At 42.9% G+C, this 25,064-nt stretch overlaps 1 non-coding gene across 1 annotated transcript; it reads right to left on the bottom strand.

Moving 5' to 3' along the window:
- Window positions 1-12,596: 12,596 nt before the first annotated feature.
- Window positions 12,597-14,001, bottom strand: LOC105921284. Its single transcript, XR_004928871.1, has 3 exons — window positions 13,969-14,001; window positions 13,387-13,740; window positions 12,597-12,908 (listed from the first exon to the last, which is right to left on the bottom strand). It is a non-coding gene; the product is annotated as an uncharacterized LOC105921284 (transcript).
- Window positions 14,002-25,064: the final 11,063 nt, after the last annotated feature.

The raw sequence follows: 25,064 nt of genomic DNA, 5'->3' as shown, positions 1-25,064 counted from the left end.
GCAAAAACAGGTCGAGAGGCAGACAGGCAGACAGGATCTCAGATAACAAGGCTGGAAGCGCTCACCGTATGGCTAGAGACGTTCTGGCACTGGAGGCTGCGAGGAGCAGAGCTTTTAAGCAGCTAGGCCGGAGAAAAACACAGGTGTGCTGATTGCAATCAGCAGCTCCAGTGCCAGAAACGTTACACAATTCTGGGTAAAGATAAATACAATGACAAAAGACTGCACTGTTCATGCAAAATTTCTGGAGGATTTTAAGAATTACAGCCTTGTTTTTTTTCTTTTTCTACATTTAATGAGGATTTAACCAACAGACTTATTTGAGAAATGTTTAGGAAAACAGAGAGCAGACGATTCTTATTATACTCTATAAAATAACATTTAAGAAAAGTGTAAGACCAGGTGTAAGAATATTAATATCGGTACCGAGAATAAAGAAAAATGCCATGAATATGACTTCTACTGAAGCACTCATTGACATTTTATGCTAAACAGAGAAAAAAGCATGAGCAGAGGGGAAACTTACATGGAGTTATGTTGTCTCACGGAGAAGTGAAAAATGTTTGTCTTTCAGTGAATGTTCATTTCCATCTGATGGATAACTCTATAGACATGGGATGAAATTTGAATATTCAAACATGAGAAAAACATCAAATACTCAAGCTAAGTATCTGTAGTATTGAACATGTGTTGATATTGATATATGTAAGGAAAGTAGCCATATTTGACATTAACACATTTTATACTGATTTAAGCATTTTGCTGGCACTGAGATGTTCTGTTTGGAAGCACCTCAGACAGGTCAAAATGAAAGGCATCTTCATTTCCATCTTCATTTGCTTCTTTATAGAAGTCTAACTATTTGCAGAAGAGGAAGCTGCTCACTGTACTAAATTTATCTTGGTTCTCATGTATGCCCTCTATTCTATTTAAGTATTTCAATATTAAAATATTTGGCCAATGACGTTTGTCAGTCACGCAATTCAGTCAGAGGTTGTTTTTAATTTAGTTTTGTTGAAAAAAAATATGACTTTTTATCAAATTTAGGAGCAGAAAAAAATTCTGTTGCACAAAATAAAACATACAATAAAATATTGTGATTTTGAAATATTTATTTTGTCTTTTTAATATCTCTTCCCCGAAGGATGTGTCACCTTAAACAACTTCCGAGTAAAAACATAAAACAAAAGAATGATGTGCACTTGGAGATGTTCCTCTCCTTTAGAGGAACATGCCTTCCCATTGCTAAATAATAAGAAGTTCATTTGTAGAATCTAAAGAGGAGATAAATGTCTAACTATGGTGACGCCACTCTAGACTTAGACTTAGACTTTCTTTATTGTCATTTTGTATACACAGAGTGCATACAGAACGAAATTTCGTTTTCACACAGCTCAGAAAGATTGCAGTAACTCTACAGGATACCTGACAGTGAATTTCAGTACAGGATAAAGTGCAGTGATAAATCACAGTCACTTACAGGATAAGTTTCAATTGACTTCTGGATAAAGTGCAGCAGTGAACAGTAGGCAGATGAAAATGTAAACAATGTAAAACAAATGTAAACAAATATGCAGTAAGGTGCAGCAGTGATTTAAAAGTAGACAGTTGCATTGTAAACAGTTTTGCAGTACGTTTCTGGGTAAGGTGCAGCAGCAATTTTGCAGGATACGATACAAATGTGCAAATGTGCAAATCAGCGAGTCGAGTGTGGTACACAGTCCGTTTTTATACTTCAGCAGTTTAGCAGTTCAACAGTCTGATGGCAGCAGGGAAAAAGCTTTTGCAGAACCTGGTGGACCTGCAGCGGATGCTGCGGAACCTCTTCCCAGAGGGCAGCAGGGAGAATAATCTATGGTGGGGGTGTGAGGGGTCCCCGATGATGTTACGGGCTCGGGACACACAGCGCTGCGATGAAATGTCTTTAATGGAGGGAAGAGGAGCCCCGATGATCCCTTCTGCTGTCCTCACCACTCTCCTCACGTTCTTCCAGTCGGAGGCACTGCAGCCTCCACACCACACAGACAGCTGGTCAGAATGCTCTCTATGGTGCTTCTGTAGAAGGTCGTGAGGATGGGCGGGGGCAGGCGGGCTCTCCTCATCCTCCGCAGAAAGTACAGTCGCTTCTGTGCCCTCTTCACCAGTGACGTGGTGTTCACAGTCCAGGTGAGGTTGTCAGTGATGTGCACCCCCAGGAACTTGGTGCTGCTGACCACCTCCACCGCTGAGTTGTTGATGAGCAGTGGAGCATGGTGAGGCCGGTTCTTCCTGAAGTCGATGATGATCTCCTTCGTCTTCTCCACTTTCAGGATCAGGCTGTTGTCTCTGCACCAGCCCACCAGCTGCTCCACCTCCCCTCTGTAGTCCCGGTCGTTGTCGTCTCTGATCAGGCCCACCACCGTTGTGTCATCTGCAAACTTCACGATGTGATTGGTGGTGAACCTGGGGACGCAGTCGTGTGTCATCAGGGTGAACAGTAGGGGGCTCAGGACGCAGCCCTGAGGGGACCCCGTGCTGAGGGTGATGACATCAGAGGTGTTCTGTCCGACCCGGATTGACTGAGGTCTGTTGCTGAGGAAGTCTAGCAGCCAGTTTCGTAGGGGTGTGTTGAAGCCCAGATGTTCCAGTTTTCCCACCAGATGTTGTGGGATGATGGTGTTGAACGCTGAACTGAAGTCCAGGAACAGCATCCGCACGTGCGTGTTCTTCTCCTCGAGGTGTGCCAGGCTCAGGTGAAGAGCAGAGGAGATGGCGTCCTCAGTGGAGCGGTTCCGTCGGTAGGCAAACTGGAACGGGTCGAGTGTTGGGGGGAGACTGGAGACGATGTGTTCCTTTACCAGCATTTCAAAGCACTTCATCATGATGGGAGTCAGTGTAACAGGCCGGTAGTCGTTGAAACAGGTGACTTGAGGTTTCTTTGGCAACGGAATGATGGAGGCAGACTTGAAGCATGCTGGCACTATGGCTTGGTCCAGCGAGGTGTTAAAAATGTCTGTGAGGACACCAGCTAGCTGACCTGCACACTCCTTGAGCACCCGCCCAGGTATGTTGTTGGGGCCTGGGGCCTTCCGCGGGTTGACTCTCCTCAGAGTCTTCCACACGTCGGCGGTGTCAAGGCAGAGGACTTCCTCTTCCTGATGGGGAACAGCTTTCACTGCTGGAGTGCTGTTTAGTGCCTCAAACCTCCCAAAGAAGTTATTTAGTCCATTGAGGAAGTCAGCATCAACTTCACCCACCGGGGGGGAGGGCGTGTTGTATTCAGTGATCGCCCGGATGCCTTTCCACATGCTCCTGGTGTTGCTGGCGTCATGGAAAAGCTCCTGGATTTTCTGACTGTGGTTCCGCTTTGCTAGCCTGATGGCACGGTTCAGGTTGGCTCTCGCTGTCCTCAATGCCTCCTTGTCACCAGACTTGAAGGCTGAGTTCCGTGCTTTTAGCGCTTGACGGACCTCCGCAGTAATCCAGGGTCGTTGGTTGGCTCGGGTGATGATGGTCACCCGAGCCTTGCTCTAGATCCCTGAGCAAGACCCTTAGCCCCAAAATGCTCCCTGGGTGTCGCACAGTGGCAGCCAACTGCTCCCTAAGGTATGGGTTAAATACAGGAGATGAATTTCTGTGCATTATCCTCTTCTCTTTGGTTTTGTGCAAATTAGGCCTTGGGCCTAAATCTGTAGGATGACTTTTCGTATGAACTGTCAGGGGGCAACTTTTTTCCACTTGGATCAGTTGCTACAGATGGCAGTGATCTCAAAACACCAATGTTCCCACGTTTTAACTTGCATATTAACAAGTTATAGCCAATATAAAATATAAACTGTGGCGCTCCGGTCCAAGAGGTCACGTGATTCGAGTTTTGCTGCTCGGCCAATCAGATCGCTGTATTGTCAGCCGTGCAAGTTCAACCAGTTCATCATGGCTGCGCCCGTAAGGTGTTATATCTGTTTCCAGACAAAAAATAGCCCAGTTCATTCATTCATCCATCCATTTTCTAACACGGCTGTCCCTTGTGGGGTCCTAAGGGGTGCTGTTGCCGATCTCCAGCTGTCAATGGGCGAGAGGCGGGGCACACCCTGGACAGGTCGCCAGCAATGTTCCCCCTAAATTTTCATGTGTCTGAGCAAACACACAAACTCCCTGAGCGTTCACTTGACCTATGTGAGCGACATCAAACGAGCACACTGAGGGTACATTACGCCTGTCCAAAACCTGAGGTTATATCAAGCTACATGGTTTAATAAAAGAATCAAGTCACAGCAATAATTTCTTTTAGGTTATTTAGTTTAGATAAAACAGATTTAACTTTAGATTTTTTAAAAGAGCTGTATGGCTTATTTTTATTTCAGAGTAGGGGTACCACTAAAAAATCCTCTTAGTGGGAACAAAATCTACTTTAGCCAAAGCTGACAGTTTCTCCCTTTCACATTTGACAACTCCAAAATCTCCCCTTCACCTCAAGTCAAGAGTCTGGGTGTCATCCTTGATAGCACCTTGTCCTTCTCCTCTCACATTAACAACCTAACCCGTTCTGCTTACTTTCACTTACGCAATATCAATCGCCTTCGCCCCTCTCTCTCCCCTAGCTCCACCTGCACTCTTGTTCATAGTCTGGTCACTCCCGCATTGATTACTGTAATTCTCTTCTTTTCGGTCTTCCTCAAAAATCCATTCACAAGCTTCAGTCAGTACAAAACTCAGCAGCTCGCATCATTTCTAGAACCCCCTCTTTTATTCACATCACCCCAGTCCTGCATCAGCTCCACTGGCTACCTGTGAAGTATAGAATTCAGTTCAAAATCCTCCTACTTACTTTTAAAGTTATTCACAATCTCTCCCCTCCATACCTTTCTGATTTACTTCAAATTTCTACTCCCTCCCGCATACTTAGATCTTCTTCTACCACTCACTTGTTCCTTCAGCCCGTCTTAAAACCATGGGGAGCAGAGCTTTTTCACGTTCTGCGCCCACACTCTGGAATTCTCTCCCCCCTGACATCTGCAATACCGAGTCTTTACCCTTGTTCAAATCAAAACTCAAAACCCACATGTTCAAGATTGACTTTTCATTATGATTTTATATTACTTTCCTCTGTGTAATTTGTGTTGTTTCTTTTAATTATGACGACTGCTTTTACCTGTCAGGGTTTTGTTTACCGATGAACTCAGGACGCACACACGGAACTAAAAGTTTGAGTCTTTATTGAAAGAAGTATGCTGGGTGATGAGTGATGAAGACCGGAGGATCAGGACTGCAGAAAGTCAGGGATGTAGATGATGGCAGGAGCTGACGGCCCGGAGACAGAAAGTCCACACTTGCTAGGTGCTGCTCGGCTGCAGGCCTCATAGCACTCAGGTTAGCAGTTCATTGGAGACACCAGGGCACAGAGCTGAGCTTCTCCAGGGCGGCTAGTCAGGTTAGCAGAACTTGAGACACCAGGGCACAGAGCAGAGCCTTTCCAGGATGGCTAGTCCAGTTAGCAGTTCTCTGGAGACACCAGGACACAGAGCAGAACCTCTCCAGGAACAAACAGTGAACAAACAGTCTTTAGAGTGACTGGCAGGACTAACCTTAACAACAGGAGCAAAACAAAGCTTCCAAGGCAAAACAGGGACTGGCATGGAGAGGTGTGGAATGATGACGGCCCAGTGCTGAACTGAAGGCAGAGGGAGGTTTAAATAGAGCACTTCACAGGTGGAACAAGGGTCTGGCTAATTGACTGGTAAATGATAACAGGTGTGACTGACTGCTGAGGAGGTGCAGTGGAAATGACAGAAAATAACTGATGACTGAAAACTAACAATAAATAAAGTCAAACCTAACCCAAAAGAGATGAAAAAATGAAAATAACAGAAAAACAAAGCCAAACCAAAACTCAACCATGACATTACCGTTTATTGTTTTTACATGTACAGTGACCTTGAGTGTTTTGAAAGGCGCTTGAAATAAAATTTATTATTATTATTATTATTATTATTATTATTATTTAAGGAAGAACTAGTGCCCATCTTTCAGAGTTCCACTCTTGTTCCCATTAAATTATTTACAATTATTTTAGCTCAAGCATGTGGTGTTGTGAAGCCTCCAGGGCAGCAGTGACTCCTAACATAGCTCACCACCGTCAGGATGTGAATGGGTGAATGATTGACCAATGTAAAGCACTTTGGGGTCCTCAGATGATTTATTTCAATATTCTCAGCCACACATCGCTTTTCAAACAATGAGGGAACGCTGTCACTTCTCAACAATTTATTTGTGCTGCTCCTTTTTTTATATACCAACAACAGCTTTTTAATAACATAGGACAAAATCTTTCAGAGGCAGCTGTATGTCGTACTGTCAGGAATGTTACTGCTGCACTCAGTTATAGTTTAAAGGTGTTCATAGTCAGAGACCCACAAGATTAATAACAGATCTTTACAGAATGGAAGCAATAATTTATTCTGTGTCAAATTTTGGCACTTCCATTTCTACTTTTCTATTCATATATTTTAGTTTCCATTCACTTATTTTCCCCCAACACTGTTAGTGCTACTGCACATTTCTTCACTTAAATAACACTACCTTTACTTCAGCTGGAAATATACATGTGAACAATATACAGTGAGGTTGGCACAAATTAAACACTTATGTTACACAGGGGAAAATATGTTTCTTTTGTATTTATTTTCAGTTGTTTGTTGTGTTTTGCATGCTTGGATTGTTTTGGTTTTTCTGCTTTCCCCTTTAACAACCCAAACGCAATGGGCTTCTTCTTCTTCTGTTGTTGTTTTATGGCGGATTGGCAGGCCAACGTAAAAGGTGCATTTCCGCCACCTACTGATCTGGAGTGTGGAGTGCACAATTTTGGAAGACTACAAAATTAATCAATGAGGGAAATAAGCAAATAACGCAATGGGCTGAGGCTGGTTGACTGAGGAGGTGGAGCTCACTAATTGCACAGCTGCGCCCAGGTGTCAGCAGAGGCTTATAAAAGGAGCTTGAAGAGAAGGGCAGGCAGAAGCTGACCCTGCAGGAGAACGACACACTGCCGAGCAAAGGAGCAGGTGGGATCTGCATGCCAGAACAGACGGCCTAGTACAGAGGATCAGGGCAGAGGGAGCCTCTGCCCGCGCCTCTGGGGATCGAAGAAGGTGTGCTGCAGACGGGCGGCCTCCACCAGGAGCATCATTTCTAAGCGGAGCTCAACCCCTGGTCCTCGTTGATGACTTTTAAGACAATTGGTTAATTGCTGTTTTTAAAGGAAGAAGAAAAGGACTCTTTTATGGTGCCACTATTGCTGTGACTGTCCTTCTGTGGAATAAATCATCTTGAACTGGACTGTTTCACTGGTTGGGTTCTTGAGTTGTTTGCTCACCCTTGTGATCAAGACAGAGCGTGGGGCCATATTGGCCACACTTACAAGACAATTAATGTCAACTAATTTTTAGAAGTATGGGTGACCAATGCTTGCAAAAAAATGAACAGATGAATCAGTTATTTCAATAACTCACACCATCCCAATATTAATTGCATATGTTGAATATAGCCAATTAATGATTTAGTTGAGTATGTTTAAACATAAGCAAACTTAGAACTTAACCATACCTGATTACACTTCGAGATTGGTAGCCATGTCCTTTCAATGCTTTTTGTAATCAACGTGCCCTCCCCATTTCCCCCTTTTGTGTTGAATTAGTGAAGTGTGAAAAAAAACAGCTTTAATTCTCCATCAAATAACTATCATATCAAGACAACTTGCTTTTTCAGCAGAAACAGCATTATTTCTTATGGTTAAATATTCTCCATGTGCCTTCATTAAAAATTTTCTAATCCCACTCGCGGGAAATGCGCACCATCGTTGCCACGGTGAAGCACGTCATCTGCGTTCCATTGATCAGGGCTTCTTTCATGCTCGTGCTCGCGTTGAAGTCATGGTTGGTTGGACGCTGTGTTTAGTTACCTGACTGATATCACCTGTTCTTTCTAATCAGCGTAGTTCGGTATTTTTTTCTTTAACGGAGTCCAGAACAAAGACGCACAGCGCAACCTGCCCAACTATAAAGGCGTCTGCCCCACCCACCAATCAGCGGTGCGCTTCGATCAGCACCTGCGCTCACAGAGCGGGCCGCGGAACACCGTGTCAAGACTCAAGAGAGTTGCAAAATAGTATAAAACAACTTGGTCTATTATTATTTTGTTTACAGTTCAGCTTGGATTTGATTTTCTGCGCAGCATAGATTTGCTGTGCGCGCTGAAGCCACATGCTGTGCGCGATTACGCACGTGCGCAGCTTAGAGGGAACACTCGCCAGTCCATCCCAGGGCAGAAATAGCCGTCTTTTGCCCAATTTACTATATCGCCAATGAAAGCAAATGATCCGGTCCAAGAACTGTCCAAGAACTCTGTTCTCCTCAGCTATCTTTCTCTTTTTCCCTTTGGGATCCTTGGCTCATCACACACCCACCGGTTTGTTTACAACTGCGACCCGCCTGGCGCTACACCGAGCTGCAAGAAACAACTGCAGCTTATGATGCAAATCTCAGTTGACAGATATTTTGAAATGTAATATGTATTCTACACATTTTTCATAATTGGAAAACATTGAGAGTGTTTGTCTCGGGGTTTCCCTGCTACAGAAACCCCACTAAAATGGAAAATATATTTTCCCTCATCTTTTTCCATTTTCACACATTTTTAAAAAAGCTCCAGGGAGCCACAAGGGGGGCGCTAAAGAGCCAAATGAAAACAAGTGTATACATTAGACATACTTACTATAATGACCTAGAGAGTTACACAGCTGCCCCTCAGGGCACAGTTCGGTCTCTGTTTCTTTTCACCCTCTACACCTCGGACTTTACTTACAACACGGACAGCTGTCACCTTCAGAAGTTCTCTGACGACTCGGCCATTGTGGGCTGTGTGTCTGAGGGGAACGAGCTGGAGACCCGGTCGGTCATCAGGGACTTTGTGGACTGGTGTGAGAAGAATTACCTGTCTATGGAGATGGTGATCGACTTCAGGAGAAGACCCCCACCTCACTCACCTGTGAACATCCAGGGGCAGGACATAGAAACTGTGGAGAGTTTTAAATACCTGGGTGTTCACATCAACAATAAACTGGACTGGACACATAACACCGACGCCCTGTATAAGAAGGGCCAGAGCCGGCTCCACCTCCTCAGGAGGCTGAGGTCCTTTGGAGTGAGCAGGCCTCTGCTAAAAACTTTCTATGACTCTGTGGTGGCCTCAGCCCTCCTCTATTCTGTCGTCTGCTGGGCTCCTGGCAGTGCAGAGCGGGACAAAAAGAGGCTGAACAAGCTGGTGAGGAAGGCCACTTCTGTCCTGGGCTGCACTCTGGACTCTGTGGAGGAAGTAGCTCAGAGGAGGGTGTTGTCCAAGCTCACATCCATCATGGACAACACCTTCCACCCCCTGCACCAGACTGTAGAGGAGCTGAGCAGCTCCTTCAGTGCAAGACTTAGACATCCTGTCTGTAAAAAGGAGCGCTACCGCAGGTCATTTATTCCTGCTGCTATAAGATTTTACAATGCTGCACTGTAACTGTAACCATACAGCGCATAATAACTAATGCGCAATAACCAAGGTGCAATAATCTATCTAATTCACTGTGCGATAACCCATGCAATAAATCTGAAAGAAGTGACTTCTGCTGCTATGTGAAAGTACACATGACATCGTCTGCCTACTCCGATTTCTTTTGTATTTTTATTCTTATTTTTTTCTCATTTTCTTTTTGATCCACTGTATATAGAAAGATACACTGTATATAACTGATGCACCTTTCCCTACTTTTGGCACCTTCTCCTGACTACTGACTGACGATTGAGCTGATGTGACAAGTGAATTTCTCCAATGTGAAATCAATAAAGACTATCTTATTCACAGCAGAGATGGTGGCAGTCATTGTCAGGTTGCAGTGGGAGGTCAGACCAGATAAGGTGGCAGTGTGCACAGATTCAAAGGCAGTAACTAAAAGTATTCAGTCTAAAGGGAATAAAACAGGAAGGATCTTATATTAGAAATTAATCACAATTTGTTTAGATTGCACAGGGGTGGCATGTATATACAGTTTTGTTGGGTGCCAGCAAATGAGAAAGCTAAAGGAAACTAAACGGCAGATAAACTGGCGCAAAAAACACTTTAGGGAAGAAAGAACATTACGTTTTCATTTGAGAAAGGTGAGGGTAAAGCAATAATCAAAAGAAAAGAGAGACTTAGATAAAATACAAAAGTCAGGAGAAACCAAGAACTTTGGAAGAAAAAATACTTGAGAAAAAGACGTGATAAAGTGATAATGATGAGATTGCGGGTATGTAATAAATGACATTCTATTTAGAATAGGGAAAAGAACTAATGAACAGTGTGTAGAAAAAGAAAATGTTGAACACATATTAATGAAATGTATAGTATATTTAGCTGAAAAAGAGAAATTAAAGGAAGGGGCACAAAAGGCAGGACGAGAATGGAGTTTGAAAGGAATCTTATGTAAAGAAGGGGACACAAAAGATTTTTTTAATAAAAGCATTATTTATATATACTGCTAAAAAAATAAGGGAAAACTTAACACAATGTAACTCCAAGTCAATCCCACTTCTGTGAAATCAAACTGTCCCCTTAAGCAGCAAAACTGATTGATAATCAGTTTCACCTGCAGTTTAGATGGAATAGACACCAGGTGGAAACTAGAGGCAATTAGTAAGACCCCCCCCCCCCCCCCCCCCCCCCCCCCCTGAGGAGTGGTTCCTCAGGTGGTGACCACAGACCACTTCTCAGTTCCTCTGCTTTCTGGCTGATGTTTTGCTCACTTTGAATGCTGGTGGTGCTTTTACTCTAGTGGCAGCATGAGACGGAGTCTACAACCCACACAGTGGCTCAGGTAGTGCAGCTCATCCAGAATGGCACATCAATGTGAGCTGTGGCAAAAAGGTTTGCTGTGTCTGTCAGTGTAGTGTCCAGAGCATTGGTGGAACCCTGGGAGGACTGGGAGGAGATCCCTTAGGAGACTATCCATCTCATCAGGAGCATGCCCAGGCATTTTAAGGAGGTCATACAGGAATGTGGAGCCTACACATGCTACAGAGCCTCATTTTGACTTGTTTTAAGGACATAACATCAAAGCTGGATCCGCCTGTAGTGTGTTTTTCCACATTAATTTCTAGTGTGGCTCCAAATCCAGACCATTTCCAATACATTTGTGTTCCACCACCATCCCAGCATGTCACCACTATCCCACCACAGCAATAAGGCTTTGTGCTAAAGTTTCTTCTCAGGTTGCTTCTGGTCCAGAGCAGAGCATGATTGAATCTGTTGATTTGTCTGCACTGACAGAAACTGAACAATGGCAGGTCACTTTTACAGAAGTACAGCTCTGTCTTTTCAGCTCATGAAGGTGACTTGTAGAAACTATTCTGTTTCCCTTTTGTTCATGTTACTGAAACCCTGAACTGAACTAACCTGACCTGGATTTCCTTCTGCAGAGCTCCATACATGAGTGGAGCTCTGCGGAACCACATCCATCTGGCGAGAGTCAGGTTAGAACTGAACTGCATTGCAAATTAGCCATGGCTATAAGTTGAACACCTTTCCTTATATAAAGTGAAATTTGTCATTAGCTTGGTTGTAAGCGTTTCTCTTCTTCCTTCGACCAATCAGTCATTTCTTTCTCTGATAATGTCATGCCTTATATGGCATCATCTTCACACCTGTTCACCATCATCTTGTTCTGCTGCAGCTTCCAAAAAAGGATAGGCCTTCTTTCTGCACATCGTCAGATGTGGATGTTAAACCCAGCACAAGTCATTTCTTTGTTCTGCCAGAGTTGACTAGAAAATAACCTGTTTTCTCCTTCAGCCAACTGCCTCTTGCCTGTCTGACCAAGCTTGACCCCAACCTTGGATTTCCTGGCTTTGACCCTCCACTTGTCTGACCCTGAGAATTTGGATCGACCGAACCTGTTGGACTTGATAACCTGGATTCGACCTTTGCCTGCCTGATCCAGAAACGGCCTCAGCCCCAATAAAAACAAACGTTATTCTGTGCCAGCTGATCAGTCTCTGCGTCCATCTGTCCTAGGAGTCTTATAGATGCCTCCACAGCACCGCTCTACAGTATATTTAGCATTAACAGTACATCTTAACTATGTCCAAAATACTTTGAAATTGAATATTCATAGGATTCAAAATTTAGTCTTTATTTGCTGCTAGATGTTGTAAACATGTTTGTTAAAAGCTGAGAGAAAAAAATAAATACTGGACATATATAACCTGGTGGCTTTATATGGAGGGTTTGGCAGTCCTCTTTATACTTTATATTAAAAAACAGAAAAAAGAAAACTGTCCACATCTTTATTTTTAGAGAACATTCATGTTATGTACCTCACCACAAAACCAAAGACATCATCAACATCAAGCTTTCTGTAAAACGTTTAGTGCAGTTTAAGTAAGCTGGAAATAAAGAACCCTCTTATTCTCCCAGTAGCTCAGTAAACTTAGTAAAATAAGCTATTCAAATCATCATGTAATAAGAACTACACCTAAAAATGAAAAAAGCACAACAGAGTAAAATTTACTTTTTAGAACAAATGAAATTGAACTCATTGCTGTCATTTCTTTTAAACCACCTATGCTGTCCTCCTGTCTCCATGGCTCCAGAGATGTCACAATCATCCATCAGTCCATCTGGAGCCCAGTTCTCATAGCTGACCACCTCGCCTCTGACCCAGAACCAGAAATCCAGAGTGCAGGCGTAGTGCAGTCCCATCCAGACAAAGCGGGTTGAAGCAAACTGGGTTTCCTGCTGGACCAATCTCTGCTCCTCCAGGTTGGTGATGGTGACCAGGTCATGGTGGTGATCTCTGCAGTAGTACAAGGCTTCCTCCCAGGTTTTAGTTTCTTTGATCAGGATCAGTTTATCTGGCATAGCGGTGATGGGCACAAACAATTGTTCACATTATTTATGAATACTATTATTCAGAAAATGACCTAAAACTTTATTTTGTTAGAAGAAATGTATCTTTGGTTACAGCAAAACATTTTTTAAAACAGATGTAGGGCTGTGATTTGAAATATAAATCTGTATATGATAATATACAATAGATAAACACATAAGCAAATCAAGTGATTTTCCCTGCTTCCCCCATTTTTGATCAGGATAAACTTGTTAACTGTTAAATGGTGGATAAAAACAAAGCATTATTTAAATAATTAATGCTGATACATGGGTTAAACGTAAAATAATAAAGCCCAGAATAATTTTCTTTTTTTTTTCCATTTTGAAAGGATCCGTTATCAACATGTCTATACAAATATCTTCCAATAAAGTTATATCTTTCTGTTTTTCATATTTTTTAATTAAAAGTTTAATCTTTAGAAATCTTGAAGAACAACTCACCATCATAACAGATGAAGGGTTTTCTGTCAGCACAGTTCTCATTCCTCCATCTGCCTTCATCATCAAACACAGTCATGGCACATTGACCACTGTTGATTTTCTGATTGTTAAACTGTAGATTCCAGTTTCTAAAGGAGAAACTGCTTCCATCTGACCACCTCCAGGTGTCTCTGAACAGACCGGTGTAAATGTATGTATAATCATCAACAGAACTGCATTCTGTCTTTACTTCCTCATCCTGGAGCTGTGTCAGTCCACTGATTAGGTCTGTGTGTTCTTTCCTGCAGTAACTCTGAGCTTCGGTCCAGTTTTTCTTTTCTTGAATCAAGTGGAATTTCTTTGATGAGTTCCTGTCTGTGTAATATACCAAATGTGAGATTCCACCTGTTTTAATACTTTCTCTACAAAATACAATCCCAAATCAGGAGATGTAAAAGCAACAAAAGTTCAAGCAAAATTCCAGTTCTGTTTCTTATTTTATTAATTTGGGATTTTTTTGTCCTAGTTTCTTTCACGTTTAATAACATATTTCCACCCAAAATACAGGATTTAAACAAGGCCTAAAAACAAAAATGTTCTTACCATTATAGCAGAGAAAGAATTCAGGTCGCTGACATTCTAAGTCTCCCCACTTGAGGGTCTTCCATATGATTCCACAGTTCTGCAACCCTTTTGCATCATTTGGCTCATATTTATTCCACGGTTGGTAACTTTTATTGAACTCCACTCCAGGCAGAGACCAGCGCCATGTCCTGTCAGCACCTGTTTGATCATACAGACCAATCCAAGCTTCCCTCATATCTCCTGGTGAGTTACTGAGGAGTCTCTTCATGTCTGTCATGTTAGACACTGTGGCCAGGTCAGTGTGATTCTCTCTGCAGTACTGCTGAGCTTCAGTCCAGGTCTTATTAACATTAATGTAGTGATACTCATGGAGCTGACAAACCACTGCACTACACTGACCTATAGGAGCAAAAGAAACAGCTGAGGTAACTACAGGATAGTTTTAAACTAAAGCAGAAAAATAACATCAAAGACTTCATGCTTAATATATTTTAAGTGGTCTTTATTTTAGGATCTACTGATCAAATTAATTAGCTTCACATATAAGTGAAAATTTCAACAACAGAATTCATGCAAAGACACTTACCCATCGAAAGAAAAAGAAGCAGACTCCACTGCATATTTGCTCTGCTTGGTGGAAAAGATTTTTCTTTAGACAGATATATCTCTGTTTGGGAAAATATACATTTGAAATCTAAAAATAAAACCTATTAATCATAAATCTTTTACATTTAGGAGATACATACAATGAAAAAAAACTGATCTCTTCATTTAAATTTTTTATAGGTTTATAAGAAACAAGGATGTTTCTCATAGTTACTTGAAATTTTACCATATGCTTCCTTCAGAGAAGCTTAGAGAAACACAGGGGGCAGTTGTTTCTTTTTAGTCTAAAAAATGCTTCCTAAAATGCTATAATAGTATTTTATTCACGCTCCCCTTATTGAAACATGCTTCTGTTAGAACAGCAGGTACAACATATAATATATACTAATGCTAGTACTGAGAATAAAGAATGTAAATATGCAATTAATATGGCTTTTTCTACCAATACATGGATTTACACCTTATGCTAAGCAGAGAACACAGTGTGAGCAGAGGAGAAACTTACTTCTGATTATGTTGTCTTACGGAGAAGCGAAATAAAATGTTTGTCTTCTGCTTGAAACATCTCATTTAATATCCAGTTCCATCTGACGTATGAGTCCACTGGCATGGGGGAAATTTGAATATTCAAACATTAAAAAAACAGCAAATATTTAAGCCTGCCTATTTTTATTATTAACTATGTGTTGATACTGATAGATTTAAGGAAAGGTGACCATGTTTTTCACTAACATCTTTACAGCAAATTAAATATTTACACACTGACACATTATTACCTGGATTTAAGTGTTTGGACAATTCTGTGTCATCCCAGAGCAATACTGCCAGTTACTGGAACAAGATTCATATGGTCAGAGCAGGAACGGATATTAAAACTGTTTTCACCTTCTTGTTCTAGAAAGTAGATTATTCAGCTTTGTTGTGATATGATGGAATCAGAAACAGAATGGCTAAGAGCCCTGTAGAAACGTCCACATAATGCAATGTGCATCCATGTTTTTCTTTTTAGCAGATTTTATAGGACATCAACACAAGTAGCATACACTGTTTTATGTATCTCTTTACTTCGAACAAAGCAGAACTTCATATCAATGAAGCTCTTGATTTTGCTTTCAATAACATTAAAACAACTTTCTGTTTGGATGCACATCAGGCAGGTCATGAAACGAGTTTTTATTTACATCTCATTTATGTCTAAATAGTGGTTTCATTCTTCACAGCAGGAAGCTCCTCTATATATATATTTATATCCCATTTGTCAGGTGTGCCTTCTATTCAACGCGAATGTCAGTATTTGAATATTAAAATACTTTAGCCAAACATCTTTGTCAGTCATGGAATTCAGCCAGAGGTTGTTTTTTAAGTTATGTTGGGAAAAAATACCTTCCAGAAAAATACTGGAATTGCCACATTTTGAGTTGCATACACTAAAAACTCTTTTGAAACCTTTCATGTGTCTTTTTAATAATTTGACACTTTTTTGTTTTTGTACAGAAGATGCTAAATAAGTTATGTTTGAGTAAGACAGCTTTAACAAAGAAGAGTTGCATATTCTTCTTATGTTGGTAAAAGAAATAAAAATAACTCTTATTTTTCAGGATTTTACAACCACCACCACTGTCATTCAGCATCATCAAAGTTGTGAGGGCACATTAAAAAACAGCCATACATTCTCCACATTTAGCAAATTAATTTGAATTTAAACTTTCCAAAAGGAACTTTGTCAACATTTTGCAGAGTAGAGGAATTTCTAAACCTGTGGGGTAATCTGAAAAGTTGTTTATGGGAGTGAGTTTACCCTTAATTTGGCTGAGCTCTAGGTTCTCTGTTCCAAAAAAGGAGTTACCGCATCCTGCATACGCTGATTATTTTGAGTGTGGGAAAGTTCTCAGCTAGTCTGGCTTCCGCTGCCTTTTAAACATTACATTTGATGCACTCTGTCCAAAACAAACTTTCATATTGTGTTCTAATCTAATTAAATGGCTGTATGCTCTGAGTTTCAATGTAATTAACTTGGCAGTAGAGGATTGTATTAGGGTCACAACTTCATGCAAAGTACAAAGTATGTATAATATGTGTAACAACGTACAGAGTGAGCATAGGGAAAGATTATAAATTTAGAGCACAACAGCTTCAGTTTTTAACAATTTGAAATAGGCAGGAAAAATATTATTTTCTTCTTGCAGAAAAACACTTTCAACTTCATCTGACCTATGGTGCTCATCCTCATTGTTGTTCATGTCATCGCACCCTTTTTTCTTTTGTAACATACATTATAGAGACTAAAAACAGTCATTCAACTGTGGGCAAATTATATACACAGAGACATTTTTTTATATATATATATTTCTATACAGAAACAGAGATACGCACAAGTATTGCCATTTTATATGCACACATTGTGTTCCAGCCCTAGGCCTTAAGGGCCGGGTTACATGTGTTGCCTTTCCTTTTTCCTCCTCCTCTGTGCAGGTCATGGTGCTGTGGATCCGGAGCATGGAGCACCTAAAGCTCCGCGTGTTTCCTGCTTTGTTGCGCTCTCTCTACGCACATTGAAGGACGTGTGGTGCTGCTCTGCTGTTGGGACCTAATCCTCATTGTGCACATTTGAGTTTGTTTTTACTTTTGCATCTCACCATTGGTTTATTTTTTTCACTTAGTTTGTTTATTTAATTGATACATTTACATCAAAACCAGCTTAAAAAAATAAAATGAGAATCATTTCAACCAAAAAGGAATGGGCTAAAGCAATGCTTACATTAGCCAATCATTATTTAAACCCTTTAATCAATGTTAAATCCACTGACCTCATATTTAATACAGTCAAAAGACAAAAAAAACAAAAGAAGAGAAAAGTAAACATAACCTTATGTTTACACATTCCAAACAAAATAAATTTTCTTCAATTATAAACACATCAATAATCACTCACAGTTTTACACGTTAAAAGTTTTGTAAATTCTATGAAACAAACACGGTCTTTACACACGTATACATAACACATCCATGCATTTACATTACACCACTGATATTCATACATTTCATGGTGGTTTTTGCTACTTAAACACTTTACCTTTAATTAATTTTTCTTTTGTGCACCTTTAATTTTGGCATGGCCTCCTGTTGTTATGGCCCTGAGCCAGTTATCACAACAGACATACCAATTATTTTGAATGTATAGACACAGACGTCCTGGGTTCAAGTCCTACACTTGTCTTGGGTCTTTCTGCATGTAGTTTGCATGTTCTCCCTGTGCATGCCTGGGTTCTCTCCGGGTTCTCTGGCTTCCTACCACAGTCCAAAAACATAAATGTTAGGTTAACTGGCCTCTCTAAATTCTCCTTAGGTGTGAGCGTGTGTGAGGATGGTTGTTTGTCCTGTCTGTCTCTGTGTTGCCCTGCGACGGACTGGCGACCTGTCCAGGGAGTTCTCCGCCTCTCACCCATTGACAGCTGAACATAGGCACCAGGACCACTCATGACGCCACAAGGGCTAAAGCGTGTTGGAAAATGTATATATATATATATATATATATATATATATATATATATATATATATATATATATATATATATATATATATATATATATATATATATGTTGACAGATCCATACATGGACAAATGTTGGCATAAAATGTGGACATACACATGATTTTATATGCACACATAAATAGTAATTTGGAATTTAGAGAGACACACAGACATACAAGAATAGGCAAACAACCATTATAGTATAAAACAGAGGGATATACCCACACACTACTCACCTGAAAGGCATCATTGGCTGGATGCCAGCACTGTTAGAAGTCACCTTCCCTGTTTCTGCTTTTAACCAAAAGACATAATTAATATGCATGGCTAACATGACCAATCTTTTATTTTATTTTTATTTTTTTTACAAAAGTACAGAAACACAAAGTAGACACCGATACCACTGACTCCACATTCTGATAATGAGTACACTTTGTGGAGCCCCCCATGTTGTCCTGGATTGTTGATTACCTGACGGGTAAACCACAGTATGTACACCTGCAGAACTGTGTGTCTGACAGGGTGGTCAGCAACACTGGGGCCCCTCAGGGGACTGTCCTCTCCCCCTTTCTCTTCACCCTCTTCACCCTCTTCACCTCTGACTTCAACTATTGCACTGAGTCCTGCCACCTTCAGAAGTCTTCTGATGACTCAGTAATAGTTGGCTGCATTGAAAAGGGTGATGAGAGTGAATATAGGACAGTGGTGGGCAACTTTGTCACTTGGACTGAGCTGAACCATCTGCAGCTCAACGTGACAAAGACTAAGGAGCTAATAGTGGATCTGAGGAGGACAAAAACACCCCTGTCCCCTGTTTCCATCCAGGGGGTCCCTGTAGACACTGTGGAGGAGTATAAGTACCTGGGAGTGTACTTTAACAATAAGCTGGACTGGAACAGAAACACCAAGGCGGTCTACAAAAAGGGCCAAAGCCGACTCTTCTTCCTGAGGGGGCTGGGGTCCTTTAACATCTGTGGAACGTTGCTGAGGATGTTTTATGAGTCTGTTGTTGGCGGCATGCTCTTCTTTGCTATCACATGCTGGGGCAGCGGGCTGCCGACAACAACAGACTGAACAAACTGATCAGGAGGGCGGGGGATGTTGTGGGGGAGGAGCTGGATACTCTGACGGCAGTGGCCGAGAGGAGGATGCTGTCCAGGCTGAAGTGCATCTTGGACAATGTCTAACACCCTCTCCATGACTCACTGCCCAGCACATGAGCTCCTTTAGCAGAAGACTCCTCTTACCCAGATGCACCACAGAGCGCCACAGGAAACCATTGCTGCCTGTGGTCATCAATCTCTAAAACGCCTCCCTCTGAGAGTCTGACGCCCAACCCCCCCTCTGTAATTCTGACGCAGAATTATAAAATTATTGACAACTATTGACATTTATCCATTCTTTTTGCTCTCTTTTGCACATTGCCATTATCACTTTATTTTAGATCTGTAATTTATATATATATATATATATATATATATATATATATATATATATATATATATTAGGGCTGGGCAAGTTAACACGTTAATTTCGCGTTAATTCATTAGACTATTAACGGCGATATTTACTTTATCGTGCATTAACGCATGTTGCTCACATGCTTTTATTTTGTGAAGGTCTGTTGCTGCGGTGTAGGGGTTTGAATCAGAACAGTAGGTGGCGATAATGTGCCAATAACCTCGCTGTCAGCCCAACCTCGGATTCAAACAGGAAGAAAGGTGCTGGCTGGAAAAAGGGCCGTTTCTCAATATGCGTTCATGAGCGTTCTCGTGTGCTCGTGACACGTCATCAGCCTCAGACCGAGCACTGTTCCAATACCCGAGAACGCCAAACCGAGAACGCGCCAAATTCCCCGGATGTTGTTCTCGCCCGCCCTCTTTATCGAGCATGCATCAGAGCAGACAGTGCGTTCTTCAGACTGACCGCTTGCCCAGAATGCACCGCGGCCGCAGCTTGATTCGAGACAGCGCAAACAGAGCTCACAGCGGTAAGTTAAAAATTCCCTTTTCTGCTGCTGTTGTTCTTCAAAAGTACATTTTCAGATCGTTTGAGGTGAGAACATTATACTTTTAAGCTTCCCTATGTGGCCTGTTTACAGAGTTAGTGCGTAATTAAAAAAAAGTAGTGTACATAATACCGCTGGTTATGATTTATTTGTTTTGTGTTTATCTGACTGACGTGTGTTGCTTTATTAACTCAATACTTGCTGGAATAAATTGCAAATGTCTCCCTGGGACGACAGCAGCATATAAAATAAATAAATAAATTCTATAAATGTTTCTATCTAAGTGAGTTTCTTCTGAGTCAGGACACGAATAATTGAGAGGAGAAACAGGGAAAGAAAACAATAGTAATAATAGTATATGGAAATAACATTTATTTTATACAAATGTTTAATCTTTGGAAAAGAATGAAGGTGTAACATATTCAACAAATTATTAACAGTTACTAACATGGTTTAAAACAAAGAAATAAATCCTATTAAGATCTTATACAAATAGACAATGCCTATAAACTTACAATTAAAAATAGTTGTAATGGAAATTATTGAATGATTATTCAATGTTTTTTCACAGGTGGTGAAAAAAATGAAATGAAGCAGCATGTGAACATGACTCCAACTGATCTACATTAGGTCAGGTGTAGTCATGTTCACTTAAACATGCAGCCAGCTGGAGCCGCTCCCTGTCTTTAGCCGCTGGATGGTCGTCCTCCTCTGGGTCAACCTCCTCCTCCTACAAGTCAAGCTGGTCCCCTGCCTCTATACTAATTTTGTGGTGGATGCAGCAGGCAGCGATCACTTTTGGGGCAAACGTCGGGCGGACCTCCAGCGCCCTGAAGAAGATGGAACGCCACCGTGTCTTCAGACGTCACAACGATGCGCGGAGGCTGTCCCATTTGGCAAAAATTCTGAGGATTCTTAAAATGCAGCCTTCGAATGCGTCCTCCTTTTCCCCGAATTCTGAGGATGCACCGCTACCATCCTCAGTGGCCTCGCCTGGCACAAGATTTCCCGAGGTGCTTTGCTCGCTTTATTTTTTAGTAGTTGAAGAAGAAGAAAGAAGGTGGATTTTTATCAAGACTAATGAAAGCAGCAGCAGCGCTGGCAGTAGTGCTGAGCAGTGGCGGCTGGTGCTAAAAAAACTGAGGGGGGCGCACACAAACAAACAAATGAAAAACAAACAAAGCAAATCTTAAAAAATAGCACTATTTGAACATGAATTTTGCCCTCCTTTCCTTCTGCCCAGCAAATTTCTCAATTATATTCTTAATTGTTAAAGTCAGTCATCTCTGTGACTAGTCTTTTCTCCATTGACAACATGGCCAATGCATTCAGCCTGTCCTGAGTCATTGAGTTTCTCAGAAAAGTCTTGATTCTTTTCAGAGTTGAAAAGCACCTTTCAGCTTTCAGCTGTGGTCATGGGTGTGGTGATGAGGATCTTCAAGAGCGTGACAGTTTCTGAAAAGACTTCTTCTAGATTGTTTTCCTGATTTTAATAACATTTGCTGCCATTTTTTAAGGCTGTGTTATGAAATGTGTTACAGCATTTTTGTGGGACAAGATTATACAAAATTCAGTAACCAAATGTTTTATTCCCCATTACCCATAAACTTCAGTACAACTTAAATAATAAAATATCTTGCTGACAAACATTACATCAACATACCTACACAGCATAGACACAACTAAAGGTATTTCTAACTACAACGCACATCTTCCTAATATATTAAATAACATTACAATAAACCACTGTAACAGTGATTTTCCACAACAACTCACCTCTGCAGCAATCCTTTCATGGTCTTCTACACTGAGTATCCAACGCCTCTTCACTGGCTGACTACTACCTACACTGCTTTATCCAACCATGGAGTGGAGAGATCACTTGCCTGCTGCTGAATTTGTAAATTAAGACGATCCGGTCCAAGCTCCTTTATCCTGTTTTTTTTCTTCAAGTGAACACTTTGTAAAAGCATTTTTTTGTAAAGACAAAACAGAATTTTCTCTCATTTTGAAACTACTCAACTTTGCAAGCATAACCGTGAATCAACCTAACGAACTGCAGCTGAGCTGAGTCGAATCGGGGATTGTCCAATCACACAATGTTTTAAAAAAAAATAGCCAGTACTGACACTCTACCAGTAATGACGCAACAGAATAGGTGTGTCCGGGACGCAGAGCAGTGCGCCCCTATGCAAAACCCTAGATAACCAATTAAAAGTCAGCCTCAGATCACGTGCTTGCCCAAGTTGCTGCGCCTACATTCACTCCCATTAGACCGGCGCCCTGCACATAGGAAAGGAGGAAGTGTGCACAATGTGAGCAATTAAATAGAATTATGTATTTACTATTTTAATAAATTCTAACATGTCTATTGGACACACAGTATGAATAAATTCATTTGTAAGTACTTTGCAGTTCAGAAATCATTTATTATCTAAACGATTTAAAGGGGGCGGCGCCCGAGCGCCCCCTACTGGCCAGCCGGCACTGGTGCTGAGTACTGTAATGAATCGTAGAGATTAAACCCAAATGTAAGCCAGACACGGAGCTGTGTGTTGAAAAGGGGTTTATTAACAAAATCCAGGAGGCAAAAAAGGGGAACAAACGGGAATCAAACAAGACCAGGCAGAAACTAAACTGACTCAAAAAACAGGAGGGCAAAGAACAGATCAGACACAGACTGGCAGACGGGCAGGTAAAATAACAGAGGCTGGAATGTGCTTACCGCAAGCTGACGGGAGGGAATTACACAAGACATTCTGGCACAGACAAACAACTAAGGAAGGCTTAAATAGGCGACAGAGAGCAGGGCGGGACTAATTAACCAAAACAGGTGGAAACAATAATGACACTGACAGAAGGATAAAACTAAGACCGAGAAAAAACTCAAAGCACAGAATAAGAACTAATACAAAGACCGGATCACTTAAGACAATACACAGACTACACCCAAAAACAAGACAGAATCTACAAAGGGAAAAAACCCAAAGGCATGAGAGAAGCAACATAATCAAACACTAAACCAAAACCAAAACAGAACATTACAGAGCCAATCCCTCAAGGGCGGATTCCAGACGCCCTAGACGTCTCTGAAAGTACCAAGAAAACAACATAAAAGTCAGACTGGGTGGGTGGAGGGGGCTAAAGGCTGGAGGATCAGAGTCAGAAAAAGAACACACAACCAAATACATAAGTCCAGAAAAAAAAACAACCCTCAAAGGGCGAATCCCAAAAAATAAAGAGTCCAAACAGTCTAAGTGACCGGATCTCCGGCGGTCGTCCCGGCGGGCGGTCCCGGCGAGACAGGTTCTCCCACGGACGGCCCCGGCGTGACAGGTTCTCCGGCGGACGGCCCCGGCGTGACAGGTTCTCCGGCGTGACAGGTTCTCCTCAGGCTGAGGAGGGCGCCGGACTACAGGCTAAGGGAGGCGCCTGGTTAATGGCTACAGACGGCGGCGCCTGGTTAATGGCTACAGACGGTGGCGCCTGGTTACAGGCGACTGGTGCGGGAGCCTGGCTACAGGGGACTGAAGAGGGAGCCTGGCTACAGGCGACTGAAGAGGAAGCCTGGCTACAGGCGACTAGAGAAGGAGCCTGGCTACAGGCGACTAAAGAAGGAGCCTGGCTACAGGCGACTAAAGAAGGAGCCTGGCTACAGGCGACTGAAGGGGAAGCCTGGCTACAGGCGACTAAAGGAGACTAGCTACAGGCGACTAAAGAAGGAGCCTGGCTACAGGCGACTGAAGGGGGAGCCTGGCTACAGGCGACTGAAGGGGGAGCCTGGCTACAGGCTGCTAAGGAGGGAGCCTGGCTACAGGCTGCTAAGGAGGGAGCCTGGCTACAGGCTGCTAAGGTGGGAGCCTGACTACAGGCTGCTAAGGAGGGAGCCTGACTACAGGCTTCAGGAGGGCCCGGGCTACGGGCTTCAGGAGGCCCCGGGCTACAGGCTTCAGGAGGCCCCGGGCTACAGGCTTCAGGAGGCCCCGGGCTACAGGCTTCAGGAGGCCCCGGGCTACAGGCTTCAGGAGGCCCCGAGCTACAGGCTTCAGGAGGCCCCGGGCTACAGGCTTCAGGAGGCCCCGGGCTACAGGCTTCAGGAGCCAACGTCAGACCCTTAGCAACCAGAAGTCTTAGGACCAGCTTCTGGAGGGTCTCAGAAAGTGACATCCAATAAAGTCTCTTCCAAAGATGGCTGTCCATGAGGGTAATGAGGGGTCTAGGCTTACACACAACTCCGAGAGGCTCAAAGTCTCCAGGGGACCACGGTTGCTGAATCCTCTTCTGAGGCCCAGGGTGCCCGCAGAGCGAAGGATCCCCCTGGGTTCCCACCTCACAGGTCAGCGACGGACCCCTCTGGGTTCCCACGTCGCATGTCGGCGAGGGACCCCTCTGGGTTCCCACGTCGCAGGTCGGCGACGGACCCCTCTGGGTTCCCACGTCGCAGGTCGGCGACGGACCCTCCTGGGTGCCTACGTCGTCCTGCACCCTCTCTCGGAACTTGGGCGGGGGCAGGTCCTCCTGGACCCCCTCGTAGGACTTGACGGGAGCCGAGGCGCCGGCTGGACCCTCGGGGACAGACTCGGGGGCCAAGGCGTCGGCCGGACCCTTGGGGACAGACTCGGGGGCCGAGGCTTCGGCCAGACCCTCGGGGACAGACTCGGGGGCCGAGGCGTCGGCCGGACCCTCGGGGACAGATCTTGGTCGGCCGTAAAATGACCGGAGGGCTGACCTATAATGTCCCTCCACCTCCCTTAATTTCTCCTCCAAAGCAGCTGAATAGCGGTAGAAAAGAGCTTCTCTGAGACGTTTAATGAGGGGAGCAAAAGATCTTATTTTATCCTCCAACGCTTTATGGTCGGCTTCTACAGCGTCACTAGGGACAGCTGTGGGCGGATCAGGATAGGGAAGTGGAGGACTCCGGTCCGCTGGACAGGAAGCGGCCGAAGACGCCAGAGGGGCAGTCGACA

The sequence above is a fragment of the Fundulus heteroclitus genome, unplaced genomic scaffold (assembly GCF_011125445.2).
Source record: "Fundulus heteroclitus isolate FHET01 unplaced genomic scaffold, MU-UCD_Fhet_4.1 scaffold_287, whole genome shotgun sequence".
NCBI classification, from domain to species: domain Eukaryota; kingdom Metazoa; phylum Chordata; class Actinopteri; order Cyprinodontiformes; family Fundulidae; genus Fundulus; species Fundulus heteroclitus.
Note: the sequence above shows the minus strand (reverse complement) of the source record. Positions and strands in the feature narration are given on the sequence as shown.